Source organism: Microtus ochrogaster, chromosome 22 (assembly GCF_000317375.1).
Source record: "Microtus ochrogaster isolate Prairie Vole_2 chromosome 22, MicOch1.0, whole genome shotgun sequence".
NCBI classification, from domain to species: domain Eukaryota; kingdom Metazoa; phylum Chordata; class Mammalia; order Rodentia; family Cricetidae; genus Microtus; species Microtus ochrogaster.
In genome coordinates this window covers 10,575,263-10,588,026 of record NC_022023.1, presented here as the reverse complement: position 1 = coordinate 10,588,026, position 12,764 = coordinate 10,575,263, and positions in this window count along the sequence as shown.

Sequence of the window (12,764 nt, the reverse complement as noted above, 5' to 3'; positions counted from 1 at the left end):
ACAGCTCCAAGGGATGGGTCCACATGGGGCCCTCAGCAGTGATTAATCCTTTCTAAATAGAAACAAACAGAAGCCCAGAAGGGACTCTGTGTGTTGCCTTTGCTGAGGACAAGCTACGTAAACTCAATCAAGTCAGGTCAATTCTCTAGGCTTCGGCTTCCTTAACCACAAATTAATGAGTTGGTTTATTTCGACCACAAATTAATAAATTGGTTTATTTCTTCCACGTGATGGTTGGTGATGGTGGTGAGCTCAGCCTTGCATGTGTGCTTTGAAGCCAGAGCTCAAACTAGCTGTCTTCCTTCACCTTTTTGAGACCAGGTCCTCCCCATGAACCTGTTACCAGTAAGTCCTAAAGATCTGCAGTCTCTGCCTCTCCCTGCCAGGTTTACAGGGTTACAGGTACACACCCATCCCTGCTCAAGCTGGGCGTGAGTTGGGGGGGGGGGGCTTTTGCATGGGGATCTGAATGCAAGCCCTTATGCTTCTTTAAGCACTTTACCCATCAAGCCCTCTCCTTGGCCTTAGTTTATTGAAGCTAGCCTGGGCCACATCATGAGACCCTATCAAAAAACGAACAAATAGAAACAAAACAAAACCCAACCACTCTGGGACAGATCTTATTAATAGGCACAGCGTCTGACCTCAGGGTCTTTCAAAGTGGAATAGAAAGGGGAAATAATATATTCTAAAATTTTATTTTATTTATTTAGTGTGTGTGTGTGTGTGTGTGTGTGTGTGTGCACGTGTGTACTGCATACCAGAGCGCACCTGGAGAGGCCAGAGGACATCTTTCGGGAGTCAGTTTGCTCTTTCCACCAGGTGGGTCCCAGGGATCAAACTCACATTGTCCTGGTTGCTAGCAAGCAAGAGTGAAGGCCCTCTGTCATTCATCGGCCTCTCTGGCTAGGGGCTTACGTTCAGGACTCTTACCAGCCTTAAAAGCTGATAGATCTGACATTTTGTTTGTTTTTATTTGATTGGGTTTTTGGACTCATGTGTTTTGTTCCTCCTTGACTGCCCGTTCTCCAACAGAGCAATGTGTAGACCTAGACTACAGGGAGTTTTCAGTGAGCAGTTTTGCAGGCAGAGGTTCGGATGGTACCCAGAACCCAGTGCATGTCACCGAGTGGGACTTGTGGACTCTGTGTGTGACTTTTCCAGCATACCCCTATTGTTTTACTAAGGAACAGTAATATTTCCAGTAAAGGGGACATCTGGTGAAATCTTGAGCTGGTAAAAGTTACCATCATGGGGCTGGACAGATGGCTCAGTGGTTAAGAGCACTGGCTGCTCTTTCAGAGGACCCACGTTAGATTCTCAGTACCAACATGGTGGCTCACAACTATTCTTAACCGCAGTTCCAGAAGATGTGACACCCTCTCTGGCCTCTGAGAGCACTACACGCACCTGGTAAACATACCTACATACAGGTAAAACACCCATGGACGTAAAATAGAAATCAAAGTTTAAAAAAAAGTTCAAACCTGAGAAGCTGTTGATGAGGAATGAAGTTCAAATAGACCATGGCCAAAATCTTCTTAATTTTCAAATGTTTTAAAATTGCACACTGGGACCTGAAGGTATGCCCCAGCAAAGGGCAATAGAAGGAAATTTGCTAGACTTTGAACCTCTCTACTGAAGCATGAAGGAAGAGGATGACTTCCATAGACCCAGTGAAGATCAAAGTTTTCTTTTTCAGATTCTTTCACTTTTTATTTTATTTTATGTGCACTGGTGTTTTGCCCAAATGTATGTCTGTGGGAGAGTGTCAGAGTCCAGGGAACTGGAGTTACAATTTTGAGCTGCCATGTGTGGGGGCTGGGAACTAAACTCGGGTCCCCTGGAAGAGCAGCCAGTGCTCTTAACCACTGAGCCATGTCTCCAGTCCCTATTTCAGATTCTTAATCACTGGTCTTCAATTTCCCAATATCACAGCCTTGTCTATGAAAGATATAGACATTTTACTAGAAATAGAGGCACGCGGGCATGGGAAACAGTCTTGTAAGCAATTAGGGAATTCTTGAAATGTCTCCAGATCTTAATAAACTCTGTGTGTTAGATGGTAGGTTCCCCCACTAGTGAATGTGGCCATATCAAAACAAGTTAGAAACTTAGAACTTAGTCCTCAGGGTAAAGGCTGAGGTCATTTGGGAAAATAAATTGTCATAAATGTTTTAGAAGCCTTGGACATCTAACTTCCAGCTCTGTGACTGCCGCACAACAAATTTCTCTCATTAAAACATTGTACCCATGTGGAACAATCTACGGCCACAAACAGCTGCTGCCTGGGCATCAGTGAACACTTGTGAGGCTTTTAGATGAGCCAGCGTGTCAGCCGATGAGTGGTTCTTGTCCACGAGACATACAGATGTCTAGGAGGCAAACTCACAGGAACAGTAGAAGGTAATATGACACAAGCAATTACGGATGCTGGGAGGCAGTGCAAAGGCGGGGGGGGGGGGTCATCAGCTATTCTGGGGCAGACCATGGAGAGTTTCCTGGAACAGAACACAGAAACTTGAAGAATGAATTGACTCGACGTGACAGGACGGTGTCTTCTGAATGAGGGGGGATCAGTATGCAGAGAAGAAGAGCAGAGTCAAAGAGTGTGTGTGTGTGTGTGTGTTAGGGAGTGGTGTAGAACTGCAAGCCGTTGGAGCTGGTTGGATCACAAGAAGAGGGCATGGAAAAGTGGGGCGATAGAAGAACAGCCGGACTTCAGACTTTGGACATCACACCAAGGGGCTGGACTTTAGGAGGAATCTCATCTCTTGTGATGCACTAACAGATCCTTTTGTGGGCATGGCCCAAGGCGGCCAGAAATCCACTGGTTCTGGATAGCCTTCCATCAGGTTGCGGACAGACGAGAGGTCAGTGAAAGACATCATCTGAGATCCCAATCACCCTTTTCCTCAAAACAAAGAAACAAACAAAAAAAAAAAAAACAAAAACAAAAACAAAACTAGATACTTCCCAGGTAAAGCAGTCGCTGCATGGACCTAAAATTCATCTTGAGGATGGTCATGAGATGGCTTCAATAGGAAATTCTTCATTCTTCATCATTCCTCTAAGAGACAGCTGAGTAGGAAGAGGCCTTCCCTAGTTACTCTCTCACTGTGTCTCCTTCTAAGGGCTTCTCCTTTTTCATCCACTCTTAAAATGCATCTGGTGTGACTCCCAGAAGGCTCTCTGAGGAGGAAGTGTCAATCAAGAGGAAAGAGAATGACGGGAAATGCTTGATGTCACCTCACCTCAGCATTTTTGGTCTTAGGGGTGCTTTCAAAGAGTGCATTTACTTCCAAGGAAAGGCGCAAACAAACAAATTCCTTATTACTGGGCTACTGGCTTTAAATCCAGGCTGCCCTGAAGTTGTTCGACCTCTGTTGACCAGTAGGTGTCAGAAGACTCCAAACAAAAACAAACAAACAAAAAAAAAAAAAAGCCAGAAGCGCTTCAAAATTACTGACCTAAAGATAACAAATTTTCCAGTGTTCAGTTTTCTCAGTTAAAAAAAAAATAAGCAAAAGGAAATATTGCAACTGTGTGTAACCTATGTCTCCAGGAGCTTACTTAACTGACAAAATGGCTATAATTGCTCCGATTACCCGCAGATACAAAGGGACCTACCAGGCCATGGCAGAACAGAGTTGGTTAAAATAGCCATAGTAAATTTACATCTTACGGGAAACTCCCTTGCATTTACACTGTTAATCTAATAGAAATAATCTCTGTGATGATTTGCATTTATTTCTGAAGGAGGATGTTTTCCCTTCCTTGGAATAGGCTCAGGAAATGACCGAAAAGTCCAGGAAGTTAGCTAAACGCTGATGTAAATCCAAAAGGAAGATCTGCTGTTGGGGGGCCAAGGGGGTTGCAAAAACAAAGATACCTAGGAAGTGGGTTTCTCATTCATTTATGGAAAATGTTATCCGGGATTTCGGATTTAAACGGAAGAGAGCTAGGAAAAAGGTGTGTGCCCATGATATCTTTTTCAGAGAATCCGTCAGGCACCCCAGCTTTTCCTGGCAAAGAAACTGTTAAGCAAGAAAATCTAGATAGGCGATGACTGGGATTAAGGCTCTATTAAATCAAGGCTTCAATAGGAAACTGTGTCAACTATTCCAGGAAATATGTTTGGCAGGAAACTCCCGAGTCCTGAGTTGCTGCTGGTGGGTCCCTGAGCACTCCAGAAACAACTAGACATTTATCCTCTGTCACAAGGAATCTGTGCCTCCCACTGGCACACACTGTGCCACAGACCCTCAGCTGTACAGGAGTATCTCACAGCGCAGACAAACCCACGCCTGCCCCAGAACCTCCCAGTCAGTGCAGCGACCCCATGATAATAGTCTGAAGCATTCATTTTGAGTTCATTCTATCAGACGAACAGCGCTAACAACTCCTTGCCTCTGAGACACAGGAGCACACTTTAGAAATAAAGGTCTAGTTCCTCTAACATGGTTGCAAAGTTCACGATTGTATTTTGTGTGAACATTGCTGACCTGGCCCCCTTGCATCCCTCAGCACCTTCCTTTCGGCCTTCACAGTTTCTCCTCCATGCTCCCCCTTGCCGGTTCAGCAGCCCACACTCCACACAGCAGCAAGAGCAAAGCCCAGAAGGCCACCAACATAGAAATCTTTCTGGCTTTCCAACTGACTCCCTTATTCCACCCCAGGAGAGAGTATGACCTCCAAGGTCTTTCACAACTTGGCCTCAGCTCCAGTTTCCTCCCACTCCAAGACTTTCGGGCTCCAATCATGCTGAAACGACTTGGGGCCGTGTGCCTACCTCCAGGCAACACAGGGTCAAGTTTATTCACACATTTATCCTTTTCACTTAGTTAAAGGAGGACAAATAGGCATAGACTTCCTTTAACATGAATAGAACAATCTATCTGGGGATTATTTATGACATTATGACATGACAGTATTGACAGAGGCAGCTCCAAAGACATAAAGCAGACTCACCTGTAGAAATGTCCTGCCGGGTACAAGTGTTGTATATCAGTGTATTTAGAAAAGATGTCCAACTGGAGGTAGTTAGCTTGATCTAATGATTAAATGTCTCTCGTGGCGCATCCGAGGTAGCTTTTAGCTTTCATGTTTCACATATTGAATATAGGGGGTCACTAGGCGGAACAGAACCGGGCTTCTAAGAGCCATGGTTTCTGTTGTACCTCCCCTTCCCTTCCCCTTGAATGGTGAGCTAAGAGCAGATGAGAGAGGGTTAAATTATGCTGGGTATTAGGAAGCCATTCTATCCAAGCTGAAACCATCAAAGCCTCCACTCCAGGAAGAAACAATATCATAGGTACGACGAGCTAGTTGCACCAATTTGAGGGAGGGATTCAGGGAGGGCTATGTGCCTCTTAGCATTTTCCCAGTACAGTGGCTGGCCCACAGCGGACCCTCATTCTGCTGTTCAACCAGTATTTACAAAGCAGTGGTTTTTTCAGGTTTAAATCTTGTTACTACGACCTAAGTCCCTTTTCTGTCCTTGAACCTGCATTTGGGGATGACACAAAGGCAAAGCTAGACTTTGTCTTTCATGGGGTTTTTTTTGTTTTGTTTTGTTTTGTTTTTAATCGCCTCCTCTCTCCTTCCTTTTCCTACTCCAGCGTTGAATATGCAGGAGACGCTCTGCAAACATTTGCAAGGGCGAAGAAGAAATGGCAAGGGACAGAAACCTGGAATAAGTAACGCTGTCTGGTAGGTCTTTATTCTGCAACCCATTTTTGAGACAAGAGAATGTTCTCCGAGGCTAGTGTCCCAGCATTTTCCCCAGAGAATCCTGCAGTCTGATGGCTTTTGTTACCTTTGGCTTCCTTCTGCTAGCCCCATGCTGCTGAAGTTCCTTGGTCAAGCCCCTGCCTATCCCACCTGCTCCCCCTTTCTTATTCTGTTCCCATTTCCCCTTTTTCTTCCTCCACAAGTAGATTTGAGACCTGTGCTCTATGGCAGCTGCAAAGCTAAGATACAGAAGTATGTAGAGAAACCGTGCTGGGTGCTCAGAGTTGGCCGGAAGCTTAATCTGGTGAGCAGGTGGATACCCATGCACACCACTTCGGATGGTACAGGAAGCCCCCCCCCCCCAACCCCGAGTTCAAAACAAAGACCACAGTTGATTGACCATAGTGAGGAAGAAAAGAAAACGGGAAGTCATAAGCATGAAGACCAAGGGCATCGTCCCAGAAGAGGCAAAACAAGAGTTCAGCCACGAAGACAGAATACATATAAGCTAGTTGAAGAAAGACAGAGTGGGCATTCCATACACGGGGAGGGCACACCCATCCATCCCTACTACATACATTCACACATGCAGTGCATGCATAGGCCAGGAGGTGAGGGGGAAACTAGGTCTGGCTTTCTCTGTGACTTATCGTTCGATCACATGGTTCATACCCTGGCCACTTACTGCACAGCAAATGGAACGATGCCATCCTCAGGCCTTTCAGGAAATTTGGCTACCCAATCACTTACTCTCTCATTAGGAAGGTAGCCTAGCCAGAAGAATAAACACATTCCTGGGTGCCAACAGGATTGGATGTGAGGGAAGCCAAAATCTCCTATGCTACGCAACTGCTCTTTGCCTTAAGCTGGTTGTTTGGAGAAACTGCAGCCTCTGTAGCGACGGGAACAGGAATGGCTCCAGAAAGGTAACCTTTGGAAACAAAAACCTAATCTGTCAGGATTAGTAAACACCAGAGGCAAACACAGCCTTTGCTGCTCTTCCTCCTCCCTCTCCGTCTAGCAGAAATCCCTATGGGAAAGAGAGACTTGGGTGTGACACCTGGCTCAGAGAGACGGCCGGTTGCCAGCAGTGGCGGCTTCCAGAAGTGCACACGCTCCTTCCCAAGGCCCTTCTTGACTTTACTCCCCTCGCCATTTTTCATAGCCACTGTCACCTCCTTCCCTCCCAGCAATCCTGGCCCCTTTCTCTTTGTATTATCTCTGTAAGGTTCAATAGTTTTGCCCTCTTTCGAGTCGGGTGCTCAGTTCTGTAGATGCCATGCTTAGGCATCGTGGCAGAATTTATTGTCTTTTCTCTTCTCCCCTCACCCAAACTAATAGTCCTCAGAGGAAGAGTGTAAGACTCCCCTCTCAGTGGTGACAGAAATCCTGGGCGGGGAGGGGGGTGTGGGGGAGGCTGATGGAAATCACACAACGCATGGGCAGCGGAATGAAATACCTTCCATTGTGTCAGAATCGACATCTGTGGGAATTGTAAGTCAGAGTCTTTTGCCCATGAAGGGCCGCTGATCAATTGCGCCATGGATATCATAATCTTAGGATGAAAGGGTCTAAAGGAAGAGGGCAGGGCTTTTTAGGAACCTCTGGTCCATTTTGAAGCCGTTTGGACTAAACCTTTTCGAGGCCAGCACATTTGCAGGGCACTGGGTAGGTCCTCTGAATCCCACTGGCGCAGCTGCTGAGAGAGAAAAGAGAGAGCTGAGCCCTTCTCCCAGTGCAGTTTATTTCTGGGCACAGAACCTCCAAACACAGGAGGCCAAGGCTGACCTCTTTGGTCAAGAGTCAGCTCAACTTTAAAATTATGATCGCGTGTGAAGGCTAAAATGGGAAAGGAAAAACTTGGTTCTCAGCAAAGAAATGCTGAAAACCCTTAGCCTGCATTCCAGTTAGGGTCTTGTGCCCCCCCCCCCCGCACATAGATCTCCCTTTGGGGGTAGGTGGGTAGGAGACCAGCCAAATTTGTTTCAAACTGGCTGAGTTTCAGGGATCATGGAGTTGACCCTAGAGGTGTGTCCAGTTTGTGGATAAAACTATTGACTGTAGCGATTATGTTTTATAAACCCTAAAAAAATAGGACTTCGTGAGCAGGACTCATTGAGAGGGAGGCCTGCCAGTCTTCACTTAGACTCAGTGAACCTTGTGAATTGATGAAATGGACGGAGTTTAAGGATGCAGTTTGTTCAGGTCCCGAAGGGTCTTCATAACAAGTGATCTTTACTGGCAAGTCAAAATAGCAGCAACTCATTCTCAAGACAGCTCTGGAAACGAGAAACCTGAATCCAATAATGATTCTTTCTGCAAACTCATAGAATTCTTCATGACTTTCTCTTTCTTATTCAGGAGATTTCTAGCAAGCTTTAATATTTTTTTCTCTTGGCCTATTAACTACAGAACTTCAAACTCTTAAGCATGTGACATTTCCCTCTGTCTGTGTCTACATGAACCACTATTTGATAGATAACAGTTATAGGGTTAAAGTAGACCCCAATGTAATATGAGTTCACTTTAATTTGATTACATCTACCAAGACCCCCTTTCCAAATAAGGTGACATGCACAGATATCCAGGATTAGGACTTCAACGCATATTTTGAAGGATCACAATACAACCCACGGGAATGTAAAATGAGACCAAAATTCGATGTAGAAGGAAAACAAAATCCCAAGTTGACATGATATGATCTGGCTTTCCATCTGTCCCGCTGGGACACTCTCACCCTCTGAAAGTCTTGGCTTCTCTCTGCAAGCAATGCTTGCCCTACTTACTTCAGAAACGCCCTGAGACTAAAACAAAATCGCACACGGTATTTTCTATCGGAAAGTGTTTCTGCAAGTGCAAAGGATTATTATGAATTCATTCCAGATTGTGTTGACTTTCCCTTAACTTCGTAACTACTTAATGAGTAGGTAATGGAATAAGAAACACAGCCTGACTTCCCAGGAAGAGAATTTAAATTACATGCCTCCCTGCATTTGGGTTTGAGATAAAATTATAACAGAAATCTGCAGATAAGGCGACTAGTATTGCAAATCCTTGGACCAGAGCTTTTTATTCACTCCCAAGCAGGGTGGTACTCAAATGCAGTTAAAAGGTGGCAAGCATTTAAAGCATTCAAATCAAGAGGGACAATCTCAGCCATGACATCAGCTGATAGCTGCGTTGGCCGTGGCTCGCCTGTTCTCTGGGTGGTCCATATTACTGGATCTGATGATAATGTCCTGATGGGTTTGATTTTGCAGTGCTGGGTATGAAACCCAGAGCCTCACACATGCTGGGCAAGCACTCCACCGTTGAGCTACATCTCACCTCTAACGCTAACATAGCTACTTTGTCCAGTGACTTCTCTGGATATAGCTACAGAGACCACCCAACTTAGAAAATCAGCCCAAGATGGATTTTTTTTTCCCCACCAGAAGGATGGGATATACATAAAACAGAACCATTGTGTAAGAGGCTTGGAGCTCCAGCAGCAAGAAGAAATCTGTTTTCAGGCCACTGGACTAAACTTCAAAGGAAAAGATGGCCACCCTTGGAAATACCGAGAGGGGGATGATATCATTGGGGTAATGGCTTGAGAACTTTAGCCACAACCCAAGCATCACGTGATCTGCTTGCTTGCCCTGACTTTAGATTGTGGGAGTTTGGCGACCCAGGAGAAATCCCACAGGGAAAAAAATTAGCCAGCAGAGTATTTCTTAATTTACCGAACAAAGTGATGCTTCCCTTTCTCAGTGCTGGGAATGTATGCTTCCCAGGACTGTCACAGACCTTCAAGACACACCGGAGCACACACACCAGTTAATAAACAAAACTTTATTTTCCTTTGATACAAAAATTAAATAGCAAGTTTTTTTTAATACAGTGATAAATTAGAAATTTACAGTACAGACATTAATGCAGACACACTTTTGTACATCCTTACAAGGAGGGTCTATTTCCTTTGAGATTCAGCAATTAATTCAGGGCGTGTAGAGCAGGGTTTGCCTGGTACCTCGATACCAAGCATTTGAATGGCCCCAGGTTGTCTCCAGGTTTCTGGAGCTATTAAGAGGCATGAAGATCCAAGAAAACGCCAGAGAGCAACTAGCCAGACTGCTGCACAGAAGAGCTCTAACCGTATTTTATCTTCCTGAAGAGTGGGATTGTCACTTAGTTCATATTTCCTATGAAGAGCTCAAGGGGCCTTCATCCTTGGGCCTTCTAAAGCCTCACACCATCTCTGTGAGGTAGAAGAGCCTCCGAACCACCCAGATGCCCACTAGGAAAGCTCTAGAAGGCAACTTAGCTCTCCCTATGCCCAGAGTCAAGTCAGGCCCTTAGCCTATTACACTTCCAGGGTTTTGAAATGTGCACAACTTGGGAGGGAGGACATTTTTTTAGAGGGTGCAGAGCTCCCCTTAACCCCTTTCAGGAGCCTTCTGGGATAACATTAGCTGGACATTCCGGGAGATGAGGAAGGCACAGAGCCTCAGAGGATGCCGCTCACAGGGGATTCCAAAAAGACTCTACCAACTGCCTGGGTGAATCCCAGGAATTGGCTGCTGCAAAGAGGCAAATAAGGCAAGTAAGGAACAAAAATAAGTAAGCATCAGGGCAAATGTGCTTACCAGGTGAAGAGGTGGGGTGGGGCTAGGGGTTGGGTGCATGGCAACGGGCAGGAACAGAGAGCTCTATCCAGGCGCCAGCGAAGCAGAATCTGTTACTTGGGGCTTCAGGATGTGATCCTTTGTAGGAGCAAAATGCTCTCTCAGGAGTTTCGAGGTCTTTGACCTCGGCACGAAGGGAAGATGATATCTGGGTCCTTTGTCAGACATACCGCAAACCTAGACAGGGACTCTGACGTCAAATACAACAAAAGAACAAAGAACATGGGCCAAGTCTGGGGGCTCGTCATGACTGGCAGGCATGGCAACTCTCTCCGATGCCCTCCGTCGCAGGATGGAATTAACGCATGAAGCAGTTCCTGCTGGAGTCTGTACCCTCTCAGTCTCCCTTCCTAACTGTTGCTATGGGCACCTTAGCAGACAAGTCCCACTGGTGAAACCTCTTTCAGCTGCGCCTGCTCTTTCAGGACGGAGGATGCCAAGCCCATCTTGGTGTCCCATGACCCAACTTTGCACTCAGTCCCGAAGACACTTAATTCTGTGAGCAAAGGGCTGGAGGTGTCAGATAGGGCCAGGACAGTTCAGGATCTGATAAGGGGATGTCTCTGGTTCTAGGTTTAGGGAGTACAAGTGATTGAGTGATGGAAAAGAGAAAGCAAGGGGGACATCTCAGGAAACAGTGTCACCTTTCCCTTGTTTCAGGCCTCTGGGCCCTGTGCCAGCTCAGAAGCCATCTCAGCAACCAGGAAATGGGTCACCACAAAGGAAGAAAGATATGATCAGCCGAGTAGTTCAACCAGGCGGTTCTGGCCACTTCTACCCTAGACAAGCGGTCCTCTGCCCTAAGGTTTGGCTTTTATGATGCAAAGACCAAAGAGTTTATCAAAGAAAAGGTTGGGCAAAGGTGCCCTGAGCTATGCTTAATAGAATATCTGGAAGCTTGCAGGCTTTTCTTGAAAATTACAGTCACACGTACTCGTGCTAGGGCTCAGAGAAAAGAAAGAAACCCAACTTGCCCCTCAGCAAGCTGCTGTCCTCAAATACACCTACATAAGTCCAGTGGAACACTAAGTCCTGACCCTCCTTTGCCCAAGGCCATAATAGGTGCTGTTGCTCAGACCCTGGGGCCTACTCTGATTGTCCTGGGGAGTTTATATGGAGATTGCCATGAAGCAAAACTGGTGCATTCTGTTGTTAATGTAGAAGGAATTCTGGGAGAGGTAGAGAGACCTAGGAAGAGGCCTGCGAGAGGAGCTAGCAGAAAAACACGATGATGAAGTGGAAAAGTGGCTTGAAGGGTGTTGGTAAGGGACTCCTTGGCCACCAGGTCCTTCTCCTGGAAACTGGGAACATTCTGAATCACCTGGAACGTGAACAGGAAGGCCTAACATCACCATGGCATTGCTAAGACTACTAAAGCAGTCTGGAGTGACAAGCCCCTCTGCTCAAGAACTTGCCCTGGAAGGGCAAGTGACTGGGGGGACAGACAAACTGTCAGGACACTAGCTCCAGAATTCAGAATGCAGGCGGCTTGCTGTTGCCATAGCTGTTGTTGACACCTGCCCACTACCTAGTTCTTGCCCCGTCCTTTGGAGGGCGCTGTCTTGGTCCCACCATCGCTGAAGTATTGCAAAGAGAACGACACACAAAGCCTCCACGGCAAAGGCAGTCAGACACGGCCTGGTCCTCCATCCCCTTCCTGGGCCAGAGTCACTGCACAAGTCCCAAGACACCACAGCAGAGCGTGAGTAAGGGCAGAATCTGCCCTTGGGTGCACACTCCAGGGCCCTGTGCAGCTATGGGAACTGTCTGCAAGCAGCACGGGGTGTGGCCCCTCCACATTTCCTAGGCAGCTCACTCAGGAGTTCAACTGGCCCTTCCAGGGATCAGTTCTCATGCTCCTGGAGCCTCATGCCCTGGTCCAGCCTAGGCACTTAGATTGTGCAAATCATCAGGGGCCACCCAGAACCATGGAGGTTTCTACAGCACAAGCTCCAACTCTCTTTTCTGAACACACATTGGGCCTTACATGCATCTTGATCACAGACACCTTGCAAAATCAAAGGGTGTGGGGGAGGCAATGTCAAATCATAGACAGAAAGCTCAAACCCAAAACAAACAAACAAACAAACAGAAACCAAAAACAAACAAAAAATCCTCAATTTTTAAAACTTTCTATTTCCAGAATTTGATCACTTATTTGATTTGGAGTCTGGGAAATGTCTCTCCGCGAAGTATGATTGGGAAAACATGAAGATTTTTTTTTATTAAAAGGACAATGCTTGAATCAGCCAAAAACTGCAGAAGCAGATAGGTATGAAAACACGAGGAGCCGGGCGGTGGTGGCGCACGCCTTGAATCCCAGCACTCGGGAGGCAGAGGCAGGTGGATCTCTGTGAGTTCGAG